Genomic DNA, 27,807 nt, shown 5'->3' with positions numbered 1-27,807 from the left:
AGATGGGAGTTGAATATCCAAATCGTATTGGTAGAGTAGTGAAATAAAAACCATTTTTATCATTATAGGTATTGTAGCATTCAAGCTAAGTACATCAGTGTAGGCTTTCTAAGTACATCAGCATAGGTTATCAAACTCTGAATGTTATTGTTGTGTTCAAAATAATGTGTATTTAGCCTAATCTGTCTTGAATAGAATCTGATTACAAGCGTAGTTTGGAAGCTTCAATTTCAAAGCATTCTTAACCTTTTATGTATGTGGGAGTTTACTGCATTATTAATAAATAATTGTTACTAAGGAATAAGTCCACGGTGAATAATCACATGAAGTGTCATTTCTGTATTTTGTAGGAAATTATGTTTCTTTTTAGATTTTTTAAATAAAAGAAGAGGTAGAAGTCAAAATCATAAATGTTCCAGTGTAACTTCTCAGTCTGTGTGCCCAGAGATATTGGTAGTCTGTGTGCTCAAAGAGATTTGTGTGTTGTTTTTCATGTATGTATTGATCCTACAGAGAAGCATTGTACTACTATGTTATTCCATAGGTGTTTTATTTGTATAGGCACTAAATGTGTGTATATTTTTTTCTTAAGAAAGGAAAAAGGAATGTAGACAATTATTTCCATGGACAGTAAATATATTTTTGGCAGCTCTGCCAGTGGGACTATTTTTTTATCTTTGAAATATCTCACTATTTCATAAGCAAAAGGGTAGAATAATTAAATTGACTTCTATTTTAGGGAACACACATGACAGGAAGGGTAGCCATTACAGTAGATACTCAGAACTTGTTCCCTCTCTTGTTTTTAGATGGAGAATTTTGAATTTGTATGCTGAACCCTAAAAAAAATAGGTGTATTTACAAAATAGGAAAATACTTTAGTTTTCCACTTTTTTTAAATTTACTTTTTTATTTAATTATTTTTAAAGTAGGTTTCATGCCCAACGTGGGGCTTAAACTCATGACCCTGAGATTAAGAGTTTCATCCTCTACTGAGTGAGCCAGCCAGACACCTTTAGATTTCCACTTCAATGTTTTTTATTTGAATGATTCTTTTTCCAAAAAATATTTAGATTTTTTTGAGCCCTGAATAGTTAGCCAAGGTACTAAAAACAGACACTTGTTTCCACTTTGAGTGGAATTGAGTGCAACTTTATATTTAAAAATATATATGTATATTTTGAAAGTAATGGTGTTTCAAAATAGTGGTTGCCAGGTTGTTTTTGGGGGGGGGTGCGGGGAGAGGACTAGCTCCATTCCAAACCTCAAATCTACTTCTGTTTTCAGTTCCACCTCTCAGTTTCTTTAAAAGTTTTTTCAGTGTCCTAATTCTGTTCTGAATGACCTATATAAATTAAAGGGAAAGAAAATTAGAAAGAAAGGAAGAAGTAGGCTTTAGCTTTTTAAAAAATAATTTGCTTAAATAAGATAAATGTATTTTAATTAATTATTTACCTAATAGGGCAACAAAATATGCATTGTTTTTAAAGCTGTATTTTGCTAACTTTAAAATCATTAAGATTTCTGTTAAGTACTTTATTCGAGTTAATGTTTGATTTAATGTACTGTATTAAATTATCAGTTGAACTGTACCCAGTAAGTTAACCTAAAAGGTAGCCTTAGTCTAAGTCATCTCTAGATTAAATTTGTTTACAGAATTTGTGAGTGAGAACCCTTTCTAAAATGAAACTATTTTTGTTTTGCTTCATGTTTGTTTTGCTTGGAGTTTGTTGAGCTTCTTGGATCTGTGGGTGTGCAGTTCTTAACAAATTCAGAAAATTTTTGGCTGTTTTTTATTTTTAGAAATAAATATTTGTATTAGAATATATAAGTGTGTGTGTGTGTGTGTGTGTGTGTGTGTGTGTGTGTGTGTGTATTCTTGCCCCCACTTCCCCTTTTGGAAGTCCCAATTACATGTAAATCAGGCTATTTGATGTTCACTGATGTTGTGTTCATGTTTTTTCAGTCTTCTGTGTTTCATTTTGGATAATTTTGCTATGTCTTCAACTTCATTAATCTTTTCTTCTGTAATGTTTAATTTGCTGTTAATTCCATCCAGCTTCTTTTTCATTTCAGACATTATGATTCTATTCTAGAAATAGAGTTCTTTTTGTATCTCACATGTGTGTAGCTTTCATGCTTTGTCTTTTCTCTAGCCACTTGAATATATAGAGTACAGTTATAACTGGATTAATATTTATTTCTACAAATTCTATCTGTATCATTTCTGGATTGGTTTTGATCGATTTTTCTCCTCATAAAGGATTGCATTTCTTTGCTTTGGCATGCCTGGTAATTTTTGATTGGATGATAGACATTTGGAATTTTACCTTGTGGGGTGCTGGATATTTTTGTTTTTCATTACATATTCTTGAACTTTCTTCTGGGATACATTAAATTACTTGGAAACAGTTTGATCTCTCAGGTCCTGCTTTTAAGTTTTATCAGGCAGTACTACTTTGTTACTCTATTGGCAAAACCCTTCTGAGTACCCTCGATGGTAGGAACAGGAGCTATTTCTGGACCTGTGTGAGCTCTGGGTGGTATTCCCTCTTATCCGTACTCACCCCCCGACCCCCCACTGTTCTTGGGTAGTTTCCTCACATGTATATGCTAATAAGTACTCAGCTGAAGACTTGAGGGATACCTTCTGCAGATCTCTGGGTTTTTCTGTGAACTTTTTCTACTCTTATGTACTCTACCTTGTATATGACAGTCACCTTGTTGTCTCTAGATTAAGTTCTGTCTCCTCAATTCAGGGAGGTAATTGCTCTGTCGGGGTTCCCCATCCCTGTTCTATGGTCTAGGAACCCTTTCAAGGTATTAAGTTGGGGCAATGGTAGGACTCATCTTGTATGTTTCCCATCTATCAGGGATCTATTGTCCTTTGCTTTTTCATGTCCATTGCCTTGAAAAACACAATATATTTTGTCCTTCTTTTTCTAGTTTTTTCAAGCAGGGGAGTAATTTGGTTCCTGACATTCCATCTTGGCCAAAGTGGAAATCTGTTTATATACTTATAATTACACTTTTGGCCTGGCAGCCTTGCTATTCCTGCTTTCGGTTTGACATAGAATTTTGTTATAGAAAGCTTATGGTATATATATTTTTTTCATCTACAGTCTTTATTAAAAGTGAGAATATTAGTGACTTTGGATTTGCCATTTTGGACTTTGTTTACATTTTCTTCATGCCTGTTTACCAACTCTGCCTTATAATTTTGGAGTCTGTTCACTGACTTGGGATTCGCTGCATTCAGAGATAAATCCTGGATTTCACTGAGTAGTTCCTTGAATCAAAGAATCTCTGTAAGAGCTTGTGACATGGCATCAGTCTTGTTTAACTAATGGGGAAGGGGAAGCTCTTTAGAGATCAGGAATGATGGGCCAGCTCTTCTGTATGCTGCAGGGCATTTTTGAATTTCAGCCAAATGAAATCTTTATTTCTCACTTCTGGTTACCACATATAGGGTTTGGTTACACTAGAAATAATCATTTTCTTGTTTGAGATGTCATGCAGTTCCATAACCCATTTTGCATATTACTTGCTATGAAATTTTGAGGAATTTATGACATGGTTGTGAATTTCATAATTCTAAAGTTTAAAAGTATGCTATTTATATTACCTAAGCAGTTGAAGATATGTATAAGGGTTTTAAGTATGGAGAAAATTATTAATGGTGTCAGAAAAATGATTCAGCCCCATTAGATAATGATAGAGATCTATACTTGAAATACCTGACAGTTACTATATACTTGTTCTGGCTTTTCTTCTTTTAGAATCTTGAACTTGAAGGAACTTTAGGAGTCCTCTACTATGAAAATCATTTTTAATTTAAAATTAATTTTTTAATTATGTCATTTAATTATGACACGTGGTCATGCAGATTCTCCTTAAGTATTTCCTGAGAAGCACCTTCATAAAATATACCTAGCAGAAGTCATTTATCTAATAGAGAAGTTGACTGAGAAGTGTTTCTTAGTTCTTTGAGTGTTTAAGATTCGAAAGTATGGAGAGGTCGATTGGGGACAATGAAATAGATAAAGGGTATCAAGAAAGAGTACACTTACATTGATGAGCACTGAATAATGTATAGGGTTGTTGAATCATTATACTGTATACCAGAAACTAATAAGTATGTTAATTATACTTCAATTAAAAAAAAAGAAAAATAAGATTCAAAAGTAGGTTGTGCTAACTTTATAATGACCCTAAAGTGACTTATAAAATACATGAGTTTCAGGGCACCTAGGTGACTCGGTTAAGTCTCCGACTTTGGCTCAGGTCATGATCTTGCAGTTCGTGGGTTCGAGCCCCACGTCAGGCTGTGTGCTGACAGCTCATAGACTGGAGCCTGCTTTGGCTTCTGTGTGTCTCTCTCTCTATCTGCTCCTCCCCTGCTCACACTCTTGTCCCTCTCTCTCAAAAAATGAATAAATATTTTAAAATATATATATGGGTTTCTTACCAAGTATGGCATTGACTCTGAATTTTGGTGTGATCATCTCAGGTTTTCTCATTGGGCCTCATAGTTTTTGTTTAGTTTTGTTTTTGTTTGTTGCTTTTTTAAAAACACACTTATGATACAGTCATAGTTGCTGTCTTATTACTAAGTTTTGTGATTTACCTCCCAAATTTTTCTTAGATGTGTCCCTGACTTTTGGATTAATGTGGGAGCCCTGACTGGTCTTACTTTTGGGCTTGCCCCTCTTCAAGTTGTCTTCTCAATCTGTGATCACACGTACTTATATAGGACTCTTGTCTGATAGCATTTATCTCATTGTATTGCAGTTTTTGGTATGTTTGACTCCACTAACCTGTGAATTTCTTGAAACCATCTACTATCTCTTTCATCTTTATTTCTAGCATATGCTTAACATACAGTAGGTACTTGATATACTACTGTTGAATAAATGAATAATAGCAAGGTTATGTGGTAAAGTAGGATGAATTTGGGCTTTGAGTCAGACAAGGTTTAATTCTCACTATGCTACATACTAGTTTATGACCTAAACAATTTACTTAAATTTCCAAATCTCAGTTCCTACATCTGTGAGATGAAAGATAGTGTTTCCTTCCTGGAGTAGACTTAATCTCTAATAATGTACAGATAGTATCTATTTTCTGTTTTGTTGACCACTGTATTCCCAGTGCTGGTTGCTGTCATTAGTATTGTCGTGTAGTAGGCCAAACCTGCTTTTTTATGTTTCTTCAAACAAATGATCATTCACAGCTTAGTTTTATATAATTCCTATTGGTATCACATCTATGTAGATATAAAATCTTTAGAAAGTTACGTCTCAATTTCTTCATTTATAAACAGGATAAAAAGAATCACAGAGTTATGAGAATCAAATAGGATAATTTGTGTACAATGCTTGGCATATAGCAAGATTCAGGTATTGTTAGCTATTGATCTTTGCTTTATTCCTATTATCATAATAATCATTTTTCCCTACACTGCCCTTTCCCTTTTTTTTGCCTAGCAAATTTTAACTCATTCTTTAATACCCTCTGAAGTCCCTTGGCAGAGTTAATTGCTCTCTCCCCTATCATCTAATATCTATCTTTACCAAATTGTTAAAAGTGCTGCAGCAACTAGATAGTTAGCATTTAGAGGCTAGAAGTTTTTGTTATGTATCACCAGTACCTAGCATAGATTTGGTATAAGTTTTCATTAAATGTTAAGGAATAAATGAAACATTTTATAATTTTATTAATTTAAAAAATTTTGAAAACTCTAGTATTGTAGAATTTAATTTGCTTTACTTTTTAGTTTGTCTTCTATTTCTCCTTTTGTTCTTTCTCTGTTCCATTATTTAATTACCTTTATTGAATATTTTCCCCACCTATGTTATGTCTTGCTTGAGTTGACTTTGTAAGAACAAGTCATAGTCCATGCTTTTGAATGGTATTAGAATATACAGTGACTTCAGTTTGGTTTCCGATAATGTTACTGATCATGTCCAAATATTGGGATTTTTGTCCACAGCCTTGTATTGGACTGATGTCTTTAAGAGCAGTCCATAGTCATTGTCTGATTTGCTGTATGAGCCATATCTAGTTAAGCTACAAAAAGCGATGAGAACCTAGAGAACAGAAACTAGTTGCTATATATGGGAGTATTTTTAAATTTTTAAACTGAAAATTTTTTCTGTAATGTGTATTAATATGGGAAACTCAAAAAGGAACAATTCTTATTTTTATTTTTTAAAATTTATTTATTCAAAAAAATTTTTTTAGGGGTGCCTGGGTGGCTTAGTCGGTTAAGCATCTGACTTCAGCTCAGGTCATGATCTCACGGTTTGTGGGTTCGAGCCCCATGTCAGGCTCTGTGCTGACAGCTCTGAGCCTGGAGTCTGCTTTGGATTCTGTGTCCCCCTCTCTCCCTGCTCTTCCCCCACTCATGCTCTGTCTTTGTCTCTCTCTCTCAAAAAATAAATAAACATTAAAAAAATATATAAAATTTTTTTAGTTTATTTATTTTTTGAGAGAGAGAGCAGGGGAAGGGAAGGAGAGAGAGAGAGAGAGAGAGAGAGAGAGAGAGAGAATCCTAAGCAGCCTCTGCACTGTCAGCACAGAGCCCAATGTGAGGCTCGAACTCAAGAAACATGAGACCATGACCTGAGCTGAAGTCAAGAGTCAAATGCTTAACCGACTGAGCCACTCAGGCACTCCACTTATTTATTTTTTTAAGTAATGTCTCCACCCAACATGGGGCTTGAACTCATGATGCCAAGATTAAGAATCTCATGCTCAACTGACTGAGCTAGCCAGGTGCCCACAGGAAACATCAGTTCTTAACTATACTCTTTCAGAACAGCAGTTGACCTTCTTTTAGGATTTGTGACATAGATTGGTACCACTATAGGCAGAAATTTTCAATATTTAAAAATAATTGAGATTTAATTGATATTAAAAGATACCTAATATTCAATTTTGTAATCACTAAGCTAGCTACTTTTAGAAAGGTGGTGTGGTATAGAGGAAGAAACTGCCTTGAGAGTTATGTTTAATTCCTGGATCAGGCTGGTTGGTGGAGCAGTCAAAACACACACATTTGTTGACTAGTATACTTGGGTGTGGTTTGTGGCACCCCTGAACATTTTCAATACCAACATCAAAGATCACACCATCATAAATACAATAATATTGAATCAAAAGTTTGAAATATTGCAAGAATTACTAAAATGTGGCACAGGGACACAAAGTAAGCAAATGCTATTGGAAAAAAAATGGCAAAATGGCACCAACAGACTTGATTAACCGTCATAAACCTTCAATTTGTGAAAAACATAATTATCTACAACGTGCAGTAAAGTGAAGCACAATAAGATGTGGTATGTCTGTATTCTCTTTCTTCATGATTTTATTCCTATTCTATCTTAGCTCTATTTTGCTAGTTCAATAATTAATAAAACTAGGTTGATGAAACTCATCAAGTTTATTCTGACATTTGTGAGACTCAGGGCAAGTATTCATTTACCACGATAGGCTTAAATATTTAAAGGTTATAAACCAGACTAAGAAATTTTTGACTATGTTCTGATCTTTTATCATGAAAAGTAGGTATACCTGAAAAATATACCTTCATGATGACTTGAAAGATTCAAATTTAGAATTTATGGAATTTAGAATTCAAAAACTCAGTTTCTTATCAGAGTGTAGTGGAGCTCAACCTCCTCCCCACATCCCTAGCTCTGTCTAGCCCCACAGAGAGGTCTCATGTGCATACCTGTGGGCATCCTGTAGGCATGCCTAAGACCCATGCTCTTCCAAACAGCTCTCCTTGACCCAGTGATACATACATCTGTATAGTCCATCCTCAGGACAGACCTAGGAAAGAGTCCTGTGCAGGCCCTGTAATTGGGTTAGAGGTATTTGGGCAAGAATTTCCAGAGTTCTAGGTAACTGCAGTGTCATCTATGTATGGGTATATCCTCTTGCTTCCATGGATTGCTTGCTCAGTGGTGAGGGGCATGGCCTGAGGAGGGCCAGAGTGGCACTCAAGGCTGAGATCTGTTTTGTCAGGATCTAAAATACAGTACTCAGTGAATTAGAAGGCTGAAGAGATAGTTTCCTTAAAGGTCAGTTTATTCAGTGAGTAGTTCCCGAGCACTCACTATATGATAAACTATCTGCTAGATACTGGGGATATGATGCTGAATAAGATACGGTCTTTCCTCACTAGTAAGGAGAACAACATGTAGATAAATTGCAGTGTGATACATGTGCTATATGGTAGAATTATGTTCTTGAAATAATGTTGGCACAAAGAGAGATGTGATTATTCACTTAGAAGAGGGAGAATTTGAACTAGGACATGAAAGTTGAATAGGACCAATTCGGTAAATACGAATCATAAACAGTTGGAGTAGGAGGCAAATGGCATAAAAAGAGGCATGAAGATATGACTAAAAATAGTAGACTCAAATAACTATAGGTTGTATTGTACAGCTGAAGCAGAGATTGTATGCTTCTTGCACATAGGAGATGAGTTTGAAGAGGTGGGGATTGGGAGACTGTCCTTAGATACCGTGTTAAGAAGGTTGGATTTTTTTCCTGTGGAGATATGTGTTACTTCACATTCTTTTTGGAGAAATAGGGCTACCAAGGGCTGTGTGTGTGTGTGTGTGTGTGTGTGTGTGTGTGTATACAGAGATTTATTTTAAGGAATTGGCTCATGAGATTGTGGAGGTTTAGCTAGTTTAATAGCTGATGGGGCAGGCTGGTGGGCTGGTAGGCGGGTTGGAAACTCAGGGAAGAATTGCATTGAGTTCAAAGGAAGCTTGCTACAAGGAGGTCAGCCTTTGTTCCAGTAACACCTTCAAATGACTGGATGAGGTCCACTCACACGGAGGGTAATCTGCTTTACTCAAAGTCCATTGATTTATGTGTTAATCATATTGAAAGAAACATCCAGAACAATATTTGACCAAATACTGGGCACTGTGGTCCACCCAAGTTTATACATAAAATTAACCATCATAACTAGTGTTTCTTAAGCTAGGTCCACAGATATTCTTGGGGGGTCTGTGGTAATTTAGGAAATTTAATTTTGTGTTTTAATTTCATTAATTCAAATTTTTTTCAAGAGGTAATAAAAACAAGAAATTCTTTTGCAGTGATAATTCACAATTAATTTTTTTTTCATAGAATAAGACTAGTTTCTTAAGTCACTTTCTCATACAGGGTCCATGGACTCTTAGGATATATATCGATAGGATAATGCTCAGAGATTCTTGATAATTTTGTTTTTTAAAAAGGTGTCACTACTGTACTCCAGCTTGAAAAACAGTAATATAGGCTATTGAAATCATGAAAGGAATTGAAACAGATAGCATTTGCATTTTAGAAGGATTAAATTTGGTGCTTATGGAGGCAAGAATAGAGATAGTAACAGCATTTATGTAGAAGTGATATAGAAGAGAGACAGTATGAAAGTGATGGGACTTGGTTACTGATTTGATACAAAGAATGAGAAAGGCATGAGTCTGGGATGACTGCCACACTTTTTACTTGGGTAAAGAGCAGATGGTAGTGCCCTTAGTAAAGTAAGACATTACAAGAGGATGAAAATTTGAGGGGAGGGGAAGTATAGAAAATAAGTACTGAGTTTATTTTGGAGGGTCTGGTGAACAATGAGAAGTATCTTGTGGGCGGATAGATATACATAGGTCTGGTGGTGCTCAGGGAAAAGGTCTAGAATAGAGATAGAGATATCAGAATCTAAGGACATGGGTGTCAGAAAAAATACAGAAGGGAACTGATGATAGATCCTAGGAAACCGTAACATTAAAAGGCTGGAAGTTTGAGGAAAAGTAGGAAAATTCACAAGACTCCTGGGAGGAGATCACAAAGGGAGTCCGTTAAAGGTGAATTGTCTTGCATAAAGATGTATTGTCATGTGAGGTTGATGGCTTATTTGAGATTTGGAAACCACAGATTTATAGTGGAGCCAATCAGTGTGGTTGAATAACTTACCCAATAATGCTTAGCTGCTCAGAAACTAACAAAAAGATCTGTAGAGTTTTCTCAGATTTGGGAATCTATAATGTAGATGTAGGGTTGGCTATCCAGGTGGATAGTTGAAATTAATAGAGTGTGAGCATTAAAGTGAAGGAGGAAAGCAAGTGTCATCAGGAGGAGGCTGATAGATTAGAGAGGTTGCAACAGGATGAAAGATGAGTAGGATTAGGAGAAGGTGAGAAGAGATGGAATAGGGGATTTTCAGAGTTTGAGATTTTGAAAGTTGCAATTCTGAATGGTGATTTAGGGCCAGGGTTAGACCATGCTAATGGGTGGATAAAATAGAATATAGTGAAAATAACTAAAGTTGAGAAGGAATTTATTTCCTTTTTTTTTTTTAATATATAAGGTTAATGGTCTTTTGATTACCACTAGAGGTAGAAATGAGTATTTTGAATTAAAGTGGAAAGCTGGGAAATAAATAGCTAATTATAACAGTGTTATAATTAAAGAAAAATTTAACAGTAAGGAAGGAAGAAGACTGGCAATTGTAATTTTTATATTAACATGCTCTTTGTGGGCTAGTATCCAAAATCTGTAAAGACCTCACCAAACTCCACACCCGAAAAACAAATGATCCAGTGAAGAAATGGGCAGAAAACATGAATAGACACTTCTCTAAAGAAGACATCCCGATGGCCAACAGGCACATGAAAAGATGCTCAATGTTGCTCCTCGTCAGGGAAATACAAATCAAAACCACACTCAGATATCACTTCATGCCATTCAGAGTGGCTAAATGAACAAATCAGGAGAGTGTAGATGCGGGAGAGGATGTGGAAAAACGGGAACCCTCTTGCACTGTTGGTGGGAATGCAAACTGGTGCAGCCGCTCTGGAAAACAGTGTGGAGGTTCCTCAAAAAATTAAAAGTAGACCTACCCTATGACCCAACAATGTACTGCTAGGAATTTACCCAAGAGATACAGGAGTGCTGATGCATAGGGGCACTTGTACCCCAATGTTCATAGCAGCATTCTCAACAATAGCCAAATTATGGAAAGAGCCTAAATGTCCATCAACTGATGAATGGATAAAGACATTATGGTTTATATACACAATGGAATACTACGTGGCAATGAGAAAGAATGAAATATGGCCTTTTGTAGCAACGTGGATGGAGCTGGAGAGTGTTATGCTAAGTGAAATAAGTCATACAGAGAAAGACAGCTACCAGATGTTTTCACTCTTATGTGGATCCTGAGAAACTTAACAGAAGTCCATGGGGGAGGGGAAGAAAAAAAAAAAAAAAAAAGAGGTTAGAGAGGGAGAGAGCCAAAGCATAAGAGACTGTTAAAAACTGAGAACAAACTGAGGGTTGATGGGGGGGGGTGGGAGGGAGGGGAGGGTGGGTGATGGGTATTGAGGAGGGCACCTTTTGGGATGAGCACTGGGTGTTGTATGGAAACCAATTTGACAATAAATTTCATATTAAAAAAAAACCATGCTTTTTGTATTACACAGGAAATTTTGTGGGCTATCTTAATAGTTTTTCAGGAAATTTTACAAAATGGTGTGTTCTTAATGTAATTTACTTTCATAGTGAAGGTGAGAAAAAAATGGTAAACTCCGTAATATCATTGACGAAGTGATTATTTCCTTTCAGAGCACCACGGAAGATAGTTTAGTTTTAGGTGATGGGTCCTAGTCCTTGCTTAAGACCTGGATTACTACAGAATTGTGGAGGGGTACCTGGGTGGCTCAGTCTTTTGAGCATCTTTCTGTCAACACAGAGCCTGCTTGGGATTCTCTCTCTCCCTGTCTCTCTGCCCCTCCCCCACCAGCTTGAGTGTGTTCTCTCTCTCAAAATAAATAAATAAACATTAAAAACAAAACAAAACAAAACTACAGAATTGGGAAGGATGAGAAGTTGTGGGGAAAGACCACTGGAGGCAGTACTCCAATTCTGTTTTGCCAAGACTGGTTAAAAAAAGGTAAACCACAGTAAATTCTCAGTTAACTTGAATGTTGAAGGAAATTGGAGTGTTGAGTTTTCTCATAATTGAAGGTTATTTTAATTTTTTTCCAACTCCACATTTTAAATCTTTGCAAGTGAACTAAACTGTATTTCCATCTTTGTAAATAGGATATGTACAAGTATTGATTCAGAATCTTGTAGTACCTCATTTGTTTTCAACTTAAGTCTTTGTGTTAAGTATTGAATGTATATAATTAAGATGAATCTATAATGAATGGTGAATGATCCCAAGTATGTATTTGGAAACAAATCTCTTGTTATTAGCTTGTTTGTTTTTCTTTTTTAATTTGTATGTATTTTGTATGTTTGCTTTTTGTTATTTATTTGTTTATTTGTTTTTTGTTTTTTGTTGGTTTTTTTTTTCTTGAGTGAAATGGAGTGTGTATGATAGCGTGGGTAGATTAGGGAGCCCTGCTGTTTAGAAATCAGTTATAAGTCAGGTTTGGTCTCTAGAGAGAGGATGGATAGTCAGGGAAGTCAAGGGGAGGAAGTTAGATTTAATTTAAACCTTGAAGAATGATTGGACTTGGGTAGCCATAGATGAGGAGAGGAGGGTATTTTAAGCTAGGGAATCAGCATGAGGAAAAATCATATTTATGATTTGGGAGGTGGTAAAGAGATGAGCCTTGGTAGAGGATTCATCCAAGTTGGGAAATAGAATATAAAGTTCCATAAGTAGAGTAGGCCAGATTATGGGAAACTTAAAAAATAACTATTATAATTTAAACTGCACATGGCAGGCATTGGAGAACCATTTAAAATTACTTATTAGGGAATTAAAATACAAGGAAAATGACTTTAGCATTAGTTTGTAGAAAAGATTAGGTATGGACTTTATTTGTTCATTCAATGTTTATTAAGCATATACTACGTATACCATTGCAGGTATTGAGACTACATGAGCAAATCAATGAAACTTACGTTGTATTAGTGCTTGGAACAAAGGTGGAGAATAGGCAGGAACAAGTAAGGAAGATAGATGGGTAGTGATGGATGTCATCTGTGCTTATGGTGGTGAGGTCCTAGTCAGTGTGGGCTGTGTGAGTGGAGAAGAGGAGCACATTCAAGAACTTGCAAAAGAATTGATGGAATTCTAGATATAGTGTGTGAAAGGGAAGAATGAAGGATGATATGTCAAGATTAAAGCTGAGCAGACAGACTTAAACTTATGTATTTCTTGAGAAAAGGATGTTAAGTTTGGATACTTAATTATGCATGAAAAAATAAGGACATTTAGTTTATTTTTCTAGACTTGCAACTGGAAACATTTAAATGTGTAATATAGTGATGTGTTTTGACAATGATGCTTAATTTTATATGAGAAACATTTTATACTCTTCATATTTTCATTACTGTAAGTATATATTTCATTTTCATATTTAGTAAAATAGTTCTGAGGATGTGTTATTATAATTCTTCTGGTCTGTCAGAATGCTTTAAAGTCTGCATTTATACGATATAATTTCTCTAGGATATTTAACAATTGCCTGAAGATTAAGTTGCATTTTAACTACTCAGTTGTTAGAATTTAGCCATCTTTGTGTTACACTTCTGTTAATTACAAGGATTCAGAGTTTCTGTCTATGCTTATAGAAAGAACTCAGACCAGTGTTTCAGAGTTTGGACAGTGCTGTTCTCAGTAAATTTTTTTGTTATCTGAGAGTATTCATATAATTATTTTGTTTTATACTTTATTCTGAAGACATAGCGTGTTACTGAGTTATTTATTCTGGAAGGGAATTTTGGTCTTTGCATAGTTATCCAGAGCTTTTGTTTTTATTTTTGTTTTAATTCTCCAACACATAGATTAAGTCCAATATTTGTTGAGTATTGTACATTTTTCTTTTAAATATCCCATTATCTATCAACTTTGCATTCTCAGCTGCTTTCAAAATATTCTAAAATCCTAGGTCATTCTTCTGTTTTCTAAATTTAGGTTTTTTTAATGTTTATTTATTTTTGAGACAGAGAGAGAGCATGAGCAGGGAAGGGGCAGAGAGAGAGGGAGACACAGAAGCAGAAGCAGGCTCCAGGCTCTGAGCTGTCAGCACAGAGCCCGACGCGGGGCTCGAACTCACGAACTGTGAGATCATGACCTGAGCCGAAGTCAGATGCTTAACTGACAGAGCCACCCAGGCGCCCCTCTAAATTTAATTTTATTAAATTGGAGGTCCCTAAAACAGTTTATTTCTCTTGAGCCATTTGTAGACCCTGCTACAAATTCCTTTAACTTGTTTGTTAATAATTCCATACTTCCCTGCTTGTGTACCTCTCCTCTAACTTGGTTTCCAGCATATCATGTTGTTTCCAGTGCAATACTTGGTTTGTATGTGTGGCATTTTTTCTCTATTTTACTACTTTTTTTTCTTGTATTTCTTCTTTCATTTCTGTCTTTAGCAGTGCCTTTTTTTGAACGTTTATTTATCTTTGAGAGAGAGACAGAGTGTGAGTGGGGGAGGGGCAGAGAGTGAGGGAAACACAAAATCTGAAACAGGCTCCAGGCTCTGAGTTGTCAGCACAGAGCCCGACACGAAGCTCGAACTCACGAACTGTGTGTGAGAGAGATCATGACCTGAGCCGAAGTCGGATGCTAAACCAACTGAGCCACCCAGGTGCCCTAGCAGTGCCTTTTGAATGAGTATCTTCCTTTATGTTTTTATTAAAAAAAATTTTTTTTTAAGTTTTATTTATTTTGAGAGAGTAAGTGAGCAGGGGAGGGACAGAGAGAGAAGGAGAGAGAGAAAATCCTAAACAGACTCTGTGCTGTTAGCACAGAGCCGGATGCAGGGCTTGAATTCATGAACCATGAGACCATGACCTGAGCCAAAACCAAGAGTTGGACGCTCAAGCGACTGAGCTACCCAGATGCCCCATCTTATTTTTCTTTTAATTGGCAGGCTTATTATGGAGGAGGTTTGTGATCCCTTTGGGAGTACTTTTATGGTACACTGAAAAGGGCAAATTAAACCAATATTGTGGTACTTTTATTCTGCTCTTAATAGAATTCTTATTCTTAGAGTAATTCTGTATGGGAACTTTTTTTAATATTAGAGGAATTGACGGCAAAAGGATTTTCTTACTGAATTTTACAATTTCTTATTTGAGGTAAATTTCTATGACCGTATATTTTAGTTTGTTAATAAGCGATTGTACTTTGGAAAATACTTTTTAAAGTTGTTTTTTTTAAAAAAAAAAGAGGTTAGAGTGGGAGAGAGCCAAAGCATTAGAGACTGTTAAAAACTGAGAACAAACTGAGGGTTGATGGGGGGTGGGAGGGAGGGCAGGGTGGGTGATGGGTATTGAGGAGGGCACCTTTTGGGATGAGCACTGGGTGTTGTATGGAAACCAATTTGACAGTAAATTTCATATATTAAAAAATAAAAAAAATAAATAAATAAATAAAAAAAATAAAGTTGTGTTTTTTTTGTTTTTTTTTTTTTTTAACTTTAGAGAGCTTTCTTGCTTCTCAAAATAACCATGATACCTGTCACTGGTAATTAATTAAGGGCACTATTGAAATTACCTTGGAGAGTTTTTGGACTTCAGGTTAAGAATTCTTTCTCTATTGAATTGATAGTATGTGAGTGAAAGCTGTACTAGTTAAGTCTGTCACTGATCAAGGAAAATATCTAATTATGTATCAGCTCAGTTTGAGATTTCTTGAGTTTCTAGAACTGTCTGGATTTGGAGCAAATACTACCCCAAAATACTGATGAAAACAAATTTAAACAAACCTCTCTGACCTATGATAAGGTTTAAAGACAGTGGGTGGAGGTTCTATCACAGATGAGTGATGCTCATTGGTGCTATAAACTTTATTTTAGTTACTGGCTATGTGGTTGACCACCATATAAATGAAGGTTCTGTTACTTGATGAAGGTACTGATTAGCCATAATACTAAGTCCTCAGGCCTCCATACCAAGAACAGGAATTGATTTACTTAATACAGTGGATCTCAGAGTGAGACCAACAGACCCCTGCCAGTCTGCCAGGTCAAAATTAGTTTTATAATAATATTAAGATGTAATTTGCCTTTGGGGCCTATGTTGGAAAAGCACAGGTGGGTAAAACTGTTGACACCTTAGCTTGAATCAAGGAGTGGTACCAAATTGTACTCTGATAGTCATCGTATTCTTCACACTGTTGCGTTCCTAGAGTTTAAAAGAAATCACGTTTCACTTAAAAATGTTCTTGGTGAGGGGCACCTGGGTGGCTCAGTTGGTTGTGTCTGGCTCTCGATTTTGGCTCAGGTTGTGATCTCACAGATCCTGAGTTCGAGCCCCAAGTCAGCTCTGTGCTGACAGTGTGGAGCCTGCTTGGGATTCTCTGTCTCCCTCTCTCTCTGCTCCTCCCCTGCTCACAGTGTCTCTCTCTCTCTCCCCCCCAAAAAATAAATATTAAAAAAAATGTTCTTGGTGAAGCAGTAAAAGTTAGTTTATTGAGTCTTGACCCTTGAGTACATTTCTTTTTAATATTCTGTAGGACAAAATGAAAAGTATGCATAAAACACTTCTGTTGCATAATAAAATGTGATGATTATCTCAAGGAAAAGCACTTACAATTTTTTTGAGTTGCGAGCTGAACAAGTCTCTGTTTTGTGGAACACTTTTGATGTGAAAAAATGACAGACAAACTGGTTATTCAGGTTTGAGTATTCGGCAGACATTTTTTTCAAAAATGAACAAAGTGGGCCGGCCATTTCAAGAAAAACAAATGATTTTGTTGTCAGTGATAAAATTTGAATTACAGAAAACACGAACTTGGTAGCTTCTCAATAAAGACAGTTCTGATGATAATATGGGTGATATTATTCAATGTGAATTTTTATATTGAATAATAATGTGCATGTTTGGAAAATACATATAACTCAATGAATAAATATTTTCAAAATGATAATTCATGATAAGAAATCATGCATATGTTAGGGGTGCCTGAGTGGCTTAGTGGACTAAGTGACCAACTCTTGATTTTGGCTCAGGTCATGATCTCATGGTTTGTGAGTTCGAGCCCCATGTCAGGCTCTGTGGTGACTGACTCTCTCTCTCTCTCTTTCTTTCTCTCTCTCTCTCTCTCAAAATGAATAAATAAACATTAAAAAAAAAAGAAATCATGCATATGTAAAACATGTATTCAAAATGCTAGGTACACCAGTGGATTTTAATGTATAACAGTAAGAAGAGTTCACTGATAGGATTTCAGATTCCATATTGCAACTAGCTTTTAAGAAAGTACGACTTTACTGAAGTTTGGTAGTATCAAAGAAGAATATCAATAATTATCTTAAAGGACTATTAAAGTACTCTTTCTGATTGCATATATGTGTGAGGTTAATTTTCTTCACATAGTTTGAACATAATAATGTTTCACCACACATTGAATGCAGAAGCAGATTTAAGAATCCAGATGTTTTCTATTAAGCTAAACATTAAAGAGATTTACACAGTTGTAAAGAAATGTCACTCCCCACTAAAATTTTTTCTGTTTTTGGAAAAGATAGTTATTTATCATAAAAATGTTCTTTGTGCTTACAATGAGTTTGTTATTTTTAGATGGATTAATACATTAATTTCTGATTCTTAATTTTAATTTCTAATGTAGTAAATATACATAGATATAACTCACCTAAACAAAAGCTCTTTAGAGTCCTTAGTAATGTTTATGAGTGGGAAGGGGTTCTCAAGCTGTTTGAAAAACAACTTAATATTTGAAGAGCCCATGTTGGCTCATTATAAGAAGTAAAAGGTAGATAGATATTCAGTCATTTCATCCAATTCAGATAAAATCAAAGTTAAATATATGTATAGTATTGGATTTTTATTCTTTTTGTGTCCATCTGCCTTTTTGTTTTTAATTAAAGCATTAATTCTCTTTGTTAAATCAGTGAGTATAATGCTGTCCTGCTAACTCAGTTGTGGGCTACCTAGAAAATGTCATAGATATTCTTCAACTTCTGAAGAGGTAACTTAATATATCTTTTTTTTTTAATGTTTATTATTTTACTAGAGAGAGTGTGGGAGCACGGGGAGGGGCAGAGAGAAAGGGAGAGAGAATCCCAAGCAGGCTTTGCACTGTCAGCATGGAGCCAGACACAGAGCTCCATCCCATAACCTGCAAGATCATGACTTGAGCCGAAATCAGGAGTTGGAGGCTTAACCGACTGAGCCACCCAGGCTCCCCACGTATCTTAAATTATGAGAAAGTACATGAAGGAGAGCTATGTTGATGATCTCTGTGTGGTAATTATATGTCACCCACCTCTCCAAAAGTTACTGTTCAGTCTTTGTGAAGATCATATTAGTTAAGATATGTGAAAATATCCTATAAATATATAAAAGATTATATTAGTATTACGTTTTATTGTTTGCCATCATGCACAGTGATTGCTGTGAGAAGGGAGAGAAAGGTGAAGTGGTTCTTTTTTAAAAACCACTTATTTCCCTGATTATACTCAAGACTGAGATACCTTACTACTTGGATAACCCTATATGGTGATGATGCTTACTTAGTTCATTATTTTTCATAAAGCAATCATTCTGGTATATGCACATTTGAAGTTAGATATGGAAATAACTTACTTCAGATGTTTCATAGTGACATGCAAATGTTATATAGTTATATGTTACCATATAAAATATCTCAAAAATTAAAAAAATGTCTTTGTACAACTAGTTTCAAATTAGAATGGTATGATCAAAAACATGAGCACATGTAGTTGTTAAGCACCAACACTAAACAGATGGTTCAGGAGGATACATAACAGGCTTGCAGTCTGGGTAGAAGAGCAAAAAGCCATTAAAACTATCAGATTTCTGTTTCTCATAGATATTAGTCAATGAATAAGTAAAGACATAATCCTTAGTTATACAAGGACCAAATCTTAAAATCTTAGCAGTATGGAATTGCTAACTTTCTCTTCATCTTTTACCCTAATTTAAAAATTACTGTATACAGTGGTAGATAATACTGTTGTCTGCTTATTGAAATTAAAGCATCTTGTCATAAGTAGGTCATTTATAAATGTGAAATTGCTCGAGGCCCTCTTTCACTGCCATGTTGCATTTAACTTCTGGTTGGACAAATTTCAACTATATTGCTAGGCTCTTTTTCTTTAAAACATTTCTTAGTTTTCATCTTGTAAAAGGAAATGATTGATCTGGGATTATGTTGGCTTGGAAATAGCTATGTATGGTTAGAAAGTTACTTGCTCACATATCACATGTGTATCATTTAGTAGCTCATCTTTTATTTTAGTGAAAGGTCTTTCCAGACAAATTCTAAAAAAAAAAAGTATGCTTTCAAAAAGAGTTTAATGAAAACTTCATTAATCATGACTCTGTATTCTGAATTAATCTTTGTTTAGCATTTTAAATGTTAAACATGAAAGACAGTATTTAGAATATTTAATAAGAGTACAATTTCTTTTTAGAGAATTCTGGATTCATACTATACCCACTTTGTTTAAATTATTATACTGTGCCTTTTGTTGTATGAAAAAAATGAACCTTAAAATACATGCAGGAGTGGAGTGCTTTCTGTCTTTAATGGAATGCATATTTTTACAGAAGAAATTTTTTATACTGTTTTATTTTCTTAAGTTTATTCATAGCCTGACAATTGTCTCATGACTCTGAATCTCTAGCACTGACTCCTACATGTACAGCCTCATTAAATGTGCTGCAGCTCAGTAACAGTCAAATACAATTACATATCTTTTTTCCTAGAAGTAAATAAAATGGACAGCCTTCATGAAACGATTTTTTTTTTTTTTTGGCTGGTGTTTTTACTCTCTTTAAGAAATGTTTTATGTAGTTAAAACTAAGGTTCATATTGAAAAATGGCAATCCCTACCCTAATTTACCTCTCAGTTCTGTTTCCTAGAGTAAGAACTTTTAACTTTTTTAAAGCAATTTCGTCTGTCATGTACTCCCATTTATAGTGATAATATGCCTACCTTCATATTTCTTGATTTATCCCTTTTAGACATTGTCTATTGACTTCCGGATAATGGTAGATGAGATTTAAGCTTTTTTTTTTTTTTTTTTTTTGCCGTCTGTATATCTTCTTATCCTGTCCTTCTAATGTATTTATTACAAGTTGAGTTAAATCAGTAATCAGTATTCACATTAATATAACTATATAATGTTTTCTGCAGAGCCTACGTTTTTCTTTTGAAAAAAATACTATTTTTTCTGAAGTTACTACTTTTTTTGATGTACATAATTTTCAGTACGTCTGGCCTTAACTATTAAGCTATCTTTCATCAGAGTGGGGATTAGGACTTTTCAGACAGTTTCACCTGAGGGTAGTCTGTCCCTCTCACATAAAGAGATTGCATTCTCAGGGTGAAAGGGCTTGTTTTCTGTGATCCTAACATCTGTCATTGTGACCCTAACTCAAATTGGGCATGAATCAAATGGGAAACCAATTGAAAGTTTATTGCTCTCTAGGTCCATGCCTAGAGTGCTTAGCAGTTATCCTAGTTTCCCAAGTCCAGAAAGTTTATGGATAGGCTGTGATGTATTATTCATTGATTCTAAACAAGTAGGAACTTTCCAGTTCTGTTTGCACATTCTAAAATAACTCACAATAGATATGTAGATTAGAAACTGAAACTGAAGCTTTGAGTACCTAGTATCAGCCTGTTCTATCGAAGAACTCTATTATTTTATTGGATTTCCAAATGAGTCTAGTAGATCACAGAAATCCTCTCAAACTCCATGTATTCACAGCAAAGATTTATAAACACAAAGCACCACAGTTTTATAAAAAAGATGAAGGAAACTTTCATCCCCCTATCTTTAATAATCCCTGTTGAATGTGAGGTTAATTTTTGGTGTTGAAGTATTCTGCAAATTTTTCAAAATACTTTCTCTAGCTTTTCTAAGTTGCATTTTTCGCTTTTTCCCAGATTCCTAAAATTTCATGTGCTATCCTTAGTGTATAAAAACTAAACTGCTCCCTCTTTTTATATTCAGGATTGTCTTAATTGTTTCAAGGGATCTTTCTCACGGTTTAAAGAACTTAATATTAAATTTATCTTTAGAAAAAGTTCTTAAAAGATTTTGAGCAAACCAAAATTCTAAATTCTTAAAACTTGTTAATTTTTAGAAGAGCTTTATACAAAGGAGGCCAAAGGCTTTTCTGGCAACCGAGTAGAATTTGAAATACCATGTAAGGATTGTTGGGAATAAAAAATTTAAAAAGAACCTTTAAACTTTAAAAAATACATCAACTTAAGACAAAGAAACTTGGTACCAACACTGTCAAAAATAATGTTTACATTATAAAAGTTGTTAAAGTTGGAATGACATCACTCATGTTTATTAGAAATTGCACATCCGGGGTGCCTGGGTGGCTCAGTCAGTTGAGCGTCCGACTTCGGGTCAGGTCATGACCTCACGGTTCGTGGGTTCGAGCCCTATATCAGGCTCTGTGCTGACAGCTCAGAGCCTGGAGCCTGCTTCAGATTCTGTGTCTCCCTCTCTCTCTGCCCCTCCCCTACTCACGCTCTGTCTCTCTCTGTCTCTCAAAGATAAATAAATGTAAAAAAAAATTTTTTTTAAAAAGAAATTACACATCCATCTTCATCTTAAAGTATAATCCAAATAATGTATTATCACGTAATAATGGGCTTACATTATAAGTTTGTACAATTTTTTAGTTTATACTTTTAGTAGTAATATTGAAATCTTTCTTAAATATTTGTTGTCAGAATTAAATACCTGGGTTTATTAAAATATCAACTGAAATGAAGAGGAAATGAATATTCTTTAGTTTGGTTACTGACTGGGAAAACAGAATTAAGAATATGCTCAACCAATACAATAAAAACAGTGATTTACTGTACATGTGGGTTTTATAGATAACATTGCTAAAATCTTTTCTTTTTGGTCTTTTCTTTGTTTTCCTGAATGAGCCTATCTGAGAAAAGGCTGAAAGACAGCGAAGGAAAAAAAGTCAAGGAGTCTAGGCAAATTACTCCTTTGGGCTTAGATTTTCTGATTTAGATGAGTGAAACTAGGTAATCTCTAAAGTGTTTTTTAGGTCTGTTACCAGTGTGTGAATAGGAGGCAGTCACAGGTGAAAGGTATGTAAGGAGATTCAAATATAGGGTAAGGAAAATAAAAATAAGATAGAAGAAGGCTGAAAAAGAGAGATATTTACTGAATGTCTGTGATTGCAGATGAAATGTTTATGTAACTAACTGTAGGTTTACCTAACATGTTTGTTACTGGGGTTGTTCCTACTCTCCTCTCCCAATTACAGTTATCTGTGTACTTTTCTCCACAATGATAGATTGACTAAACTAAGGTTTTATATATTAATATGGCCACAGTAGGTACTCAGGATTTGTTTAACGCACTAAGTGTACCAGAGTGGATTATATAAAACAAGATTTTCCCTTCAGTATTCTGTGTTTTTAACCATGACTTCTTGATCATGCTTCTGTTTGTCTTTGTTTGCCATCACACATAATCTGACTTCTGCAATACAGTTTCCTTGTAAATAACTAGTTCTGGTTGGTGCTTTTACCTCAGAGACCCACTTTTCTAGTTAGACTCATTTGCCTTGGGCTATTCATTAATTCTCTTGTACTAGGCATAAATCAGTCACAGGTCAGATTTGGCCTGCTTTATTTAGTACCACATTCTCCCTTGTTTCTGTAGATCTCAAATTGTAGGTTAGGACTTTGTTATTCAACTGATCTTTGGTACACAGACCTTAGTGGGGGGTATCTATTCTAGACTGCCAAGTGAGTTATTAGCTTGGAGAATGTCATCTCATAACTTTTATTAGGAAGGAACCATTTTTGAAGCACTATGCTTAGTCTCAGATTATTATTTTTATTTATTCATACAACATTGTTAAGATATATGCTAATTTTTAGAGATAAAAATGTGAATAAGATAAGGTTTCTGCTGTCAGGGTGCTTTTAGTCTAGTGAGAAAGTGATAGGCATAAAGGCAATTTAGTATTAGAAGGCCTATGATAGAGTTATTTACCAAAAAAGGGAATAGTTGTTATACTATGGGGTGGAGCTGATGGAGTAAATAATCTGGGATTGTGAGGGTAATTCAGTATTACAAGATGCAACAGTGTAACTCACTATATTAGCATATTGAAAAAGAAGAATCAGATGGGAATGGATGCAGGAAAAATTGGATAAAATTCAGCACCCATTTAGATACTGAATAAGGAATAGGAGGGAACTTAACTTGAAGGAAGGTATCGGAAAATTACAGCAAACATATATTAATGGTGAAACGTTAAAAGCTGTCTTATTAAATTTGAGGACAAGATAAGGATAGCTCTTATCTTCATTATTGTTTGTTGATGCAATAAGTAAATAAAGTAAATAAAGAAATAGAAATAGAAATGAGGGGCAAATGGGTGGCTTAGTGGGTTGAGCGTCCAGCTCTCGGTTTTGGCTGTGCCAACAGCTTGGAGCCTGCTTGGGATTCTCGCTTTCCTTCTCTCTCTGCCCCTCTCCCACTTGTGCTGTCTCTGTCTCTCTCAAAATAAATAAATAAACTTAAAAAAAAAAAAGAAGTAGAAACGAGATATAGGATTAGAGAAGAGGAGATAACTGTCACTTGCTGATGATAGAATTTTTTTATACCTAGAAAACCCAAGAAAATGAACTGAATAAACTAAATTTTGAAAGGTGGTTAATCAGAAGTTCAATATACAAAAACAGCTTTCCTATTACATACTAGCAATGACCAAATACACAGTATAATAGAAAACAAATCCATTTCATAAACAAAAACCTAAATAAAAAAATAAGTGTATGAGACTTTTGTGGGAAAACTTAAAAATGTTACTGATGGAAATGTCAGTCTTTATCAAATTATTATTATTAATAAGATTCTGGTAATTCTCAAGGTTTTTCCATGAAAATAATAGTGAGGGGGCTTGCTCTAATGGAATCAAGAAAATAATAAAAGTAGTGATATAATAAGGTTTTAAAGACAAGAATAGACAAATAGGCTAATGGAACACAACGGACTCCAAAAGTAGGCCCACACTTATATAGGATTCTAATATATCATAGAGATCAGGGGGAAATAAGCTCTTTAGTAATTTGGTGTTGGGATAACTGATTACCAGTATGAAAAAACTACAAATTTAAGACAACCTCCGAAAAAACCAACAGACAACCCATTAGAATAAGAAAGTTTAGCAAGGTTTCTGAAGATAAGAGCAATCCATAAAAATTGATAGCTTCACAGATCAGTAGTAACCTATTAGCAAATATATTTTTAAAATATTACATTCACTGTAACAGCAAAAACTAGGAAGCATTTAAGCATATGTAATAAAAATTCTTCCTAGAGAAAATTATAAATTGGTTTGAAAAAGAGTTCAATTAGGGATATGACTCTAAAAGCACAGGCAACATAAGCAAAATTAGACAAATGGGATTGCATCAAACTAAAAACTTATGTACAATAAAAGAACAATCAACAAAATGAAAAGGCAATCTATAATAGTTATCAGAGTAATTATATTAATAGATTGTGATCTATTGAGTATTATAGGGAACCATGACTGTGTATTGATATAAATAAATAAATTGAAGATCAGATTATTGACATAGTTACAAAGTATGTTTTCACAAAATATTTAATAATTACTAAAGAAAAATAATGATTGTCATGGAGAAAACTGGCAGTTACTGGTTTAATCAAGTGATAAAAGGGAATATTATCAGTAATGGGACAAATTGAAATCATGCACCATCTCTTAAGATGCATTGAGAACAGCACAGCATCTCTTTTGTGTTTTTGCTGTCAAAGATACACAACCTGAACTTAATTATAACTCAGACACAGTCTAATCAAGTAAACCCAATTGAAGGACATTCTATGAATAACTGGCTTTAACCTTTTAAAGTGTTTGGGTCGTGAAATTCAAGGAAAGACAGAAACTCTTCCAAGCTGAAAGAAACTAACGGTGGAAATTCAGAGTATTGAATGAAAAGTGTGATTCTGAATTAGATCCTTTTCCTTTAAAGGACATCCATTATTATTTGGGAATAACAAACTTGAATGGAATCTAAAGATTGGATGGTAGTGGTATATTGTTGATTTCATGATTTTGTGTTTTTATATGTGATTATATGTGTTTTTAGAAAATAAACACTAAAATATTTGGGAATTATTGGGTGTCAGGTTAGCAACTTATTCTCAGGAAGTTTAGGAAGAAGACTACTTATCCCTGCAACTTTTCTCTAAGTTTGATATTGCCCCCAAAATCACTTAGACTTCATTCTTTTCAGCCTGTTTTTTCTTTTCGCTCTCTTTCTCTCTGTGCTTTGGATTTTTTTATTGTTGTGTTTTTGGGGTTCTCTAATCTTTTGCTATAGTTTCTTGTCTACTATTAAACACATGCAGTAAATTTTCCATTTCAGATACAGTATATATTTATTATTTAAAAAAAATTTTCTTTTAGCTTTAGAAGTTCCATTTGGGTTTTTTTTGAGTAGTTTCCATTTCTCTCCACATAATGTTAATGCTTTCCTTTAAGTCCTTTAATGTACAATTGGCCCTTGAATAACATAGGCTTGAACTGTGTGGGTCCACTTACACACAGGTATTTTCAACAAATACAGTAATGTAAATGTATTTTCTCTTATAATTTTCTTTTTTCTTCTAGTTTATTGTAAGAATACAGTATATATACATATACAAAATTTGTGTTCATTGACTGTTTATGTTATTGGTAAGGCTCTGATCAATAGTAGGCTATTAGTAATTAAGTTTTGGGGGAATCAGAAGTTATATGTGGATTTTTGGCCATGCCAAGGGGTCAGCACCTCTAATCCCCATGTTGTTCAAGGGTCCACTGTATTTATAATAGCTTTTTAAAAGTCCTTATCTCTCATGATCTTCTTATGATCTCTTTCATTTCTGGGTCTGTTTCTATTGCTATTGACTCTTTCCATTTTTCTTTCCTGGTCATGAATCATTTTTTTTCCTTTTCTGCATATCTAGTAATTTTTGATTGTAGAGAGGACATTTTGATCATTATATTATGGAGTATCTGGATCTTATCCTTTAAGGAGTGATGAATTTTATTTTGGCAGATTGTCATGTTGCTTGTAATCATCTTGATCCTTTCAAGGCTTATTTATAAGCTTTGTTGGGGAGGTTCTGGAATAGCTTTTACTTAACTGCTAGCTTTTTTTTTTTAAGTCTATTTATTTATTTAGAGAGAGACAGACAGCACAAGTGGGGAGTGGACATAGAGAGAGGGAGAGAGTGAGAATCCCAAACAGGCTCCATGCTGCCAGCACAGAGCCCAATGTGGGTCTTGAACCCACAAAACCATGAGATCACAAACTGTGCTGAAAGCAAGAGTTGGATGCCCAACCAACTGAGCCACCCAAGTACCCCTAGATTAGTCCTACTTCTAAGACATTTTTCTGAGGTCTTTACTAAATGTTGTGGATGTTTATTCAAGATTCCTTTTTCACTCTGGCTGATCAGAACTTGAATTTCTCCCTGCACTTGGTGAACTTTGGTTGTTACTTAGTTTGCAGCATTCCTGTGGTTGTCCTCTGCTCAGTCTTGTGGAATTTAGGGTACACAGGCAAACTTAGTATTTAGCGAAAATCTCAAGGGCATATATTTAGAGCTTTCTTGTGTATTAGGGTAGTTCCCTTGTCTCTAGTATTATTTTCTGAAAATTTTAGTTACTTAAGTTTCCTTGAAGTCTAAGCTCTGTGTCCTTAAGTTTGGTGTGACTTGGGCTACACCTCCTGATACCTCATTCTGTAAAGTGCCTCACTACTGTTCTATCCTATTTGATATTCAGCTTATTTTGGTTGTATTATTTTCTCATCTAGTGTTGTGAACAATTCCACTGAATATGGTTGAACTGGCTCAGTGTTGGAGATTGACAGTGTGAGTTTGGTCACATGACAAAGGATCAATATGTTGGGAGTGCTGGCAAGATAATAGTTGAAATAAAGCAGTAATTCTCAGAATATGGTTTGAGGATCCTCTCAGGGGTTCCATAGGTTCTCCTATGGAGAGAATTATCGCTTTATTTCAGAGTACATATCTTGGTAAGGCTAAATTTTCTTCATGTATGTCAATCAAAATACCACAAACAATAGATGAATGCAGAAGATGAGCAAGACTGCTTTTTAAATTTAAAATAGATGTTAAAGAGATGTGCAAACCAAGAATCATAAAATACTTAGGAATAAACCTAACCAAAGAGGTAAAAGATCTGTACGCTGAGAACTATAGAAAGCTTATGAAAGAAATTGAAGAAGACACAAAAAAATGGAAAAACATCCATGCTCATGGATTAGAAGAATAAATATTGTTAAAATGTCGATGCTACCTAAAGCAGTCTATACATTTCAGTGCAATCCCAATCAAAATAACACCAGCATTCTTCACAGAGCTAGAACAAACAATTCTAAAATTTGTATGGAACCACAAAAGACCCCGAATAGCCAAAGTAATGTTGAAGAAGAAAATCAAAGCTGGGGCCATCACAATCCCAGACTTTAGCCTGTACTACAAAGTTGTAATCATCAAGACAGTATGGTATTTTCACAAAAACAGACACAGAGACCAATGAAATAGAGAAGAGAGCCTAGAACTGGACCCACACATGTATGGCCAACTAATCTTCGACAAAGCAGTAAAGAGTATCCAGTGGAAAAAAAGACAGTCTCTTCAGCAAAACTGGTGCTGGAAGAACTGGACAGCAACATGCAGAAGAATGAAAGTGGACCACTTTCTTGTACCATACACAAAAATAAATTCAAAGTGGATGAC

At 34.8% G+C, this 27,807-nt stretch overlaps 1 protein-coding gene across 7 annotated transcripts in view; it reads left to right on the top strand.

Annotated features, from left to right (window-relative positions):
- The window catches only part of CCDC88A (coiled-coil domain containing 88A), a 141,743-nt gene that overhangs the window by 1,796 nt on the left and 112,140 nt on the right, over positions 1-27,807 (top strand). The window lies entirely within an intron of this gene.

The sequence above is a fragment of the Panthera leo genome, chromosome A3 (genome assembly GCF_018350215.1).
Source record: "Panthera leo isolate Ple1 chromosome A3, P.leo_Ple1_pat1.1, whole genome shotgun sequence".
NCBI classification, from domain to species: domain Eukaryota; kingdom Metazoa; phylum Chordata; class Mammalia; order Carnivora; family Felidae; genus Panthera; species Panthera leo.
Note: the sequence above shows the minus strand (reverse complement) of the source record. Positions and strands in the feature narration are given on the sequence as shown.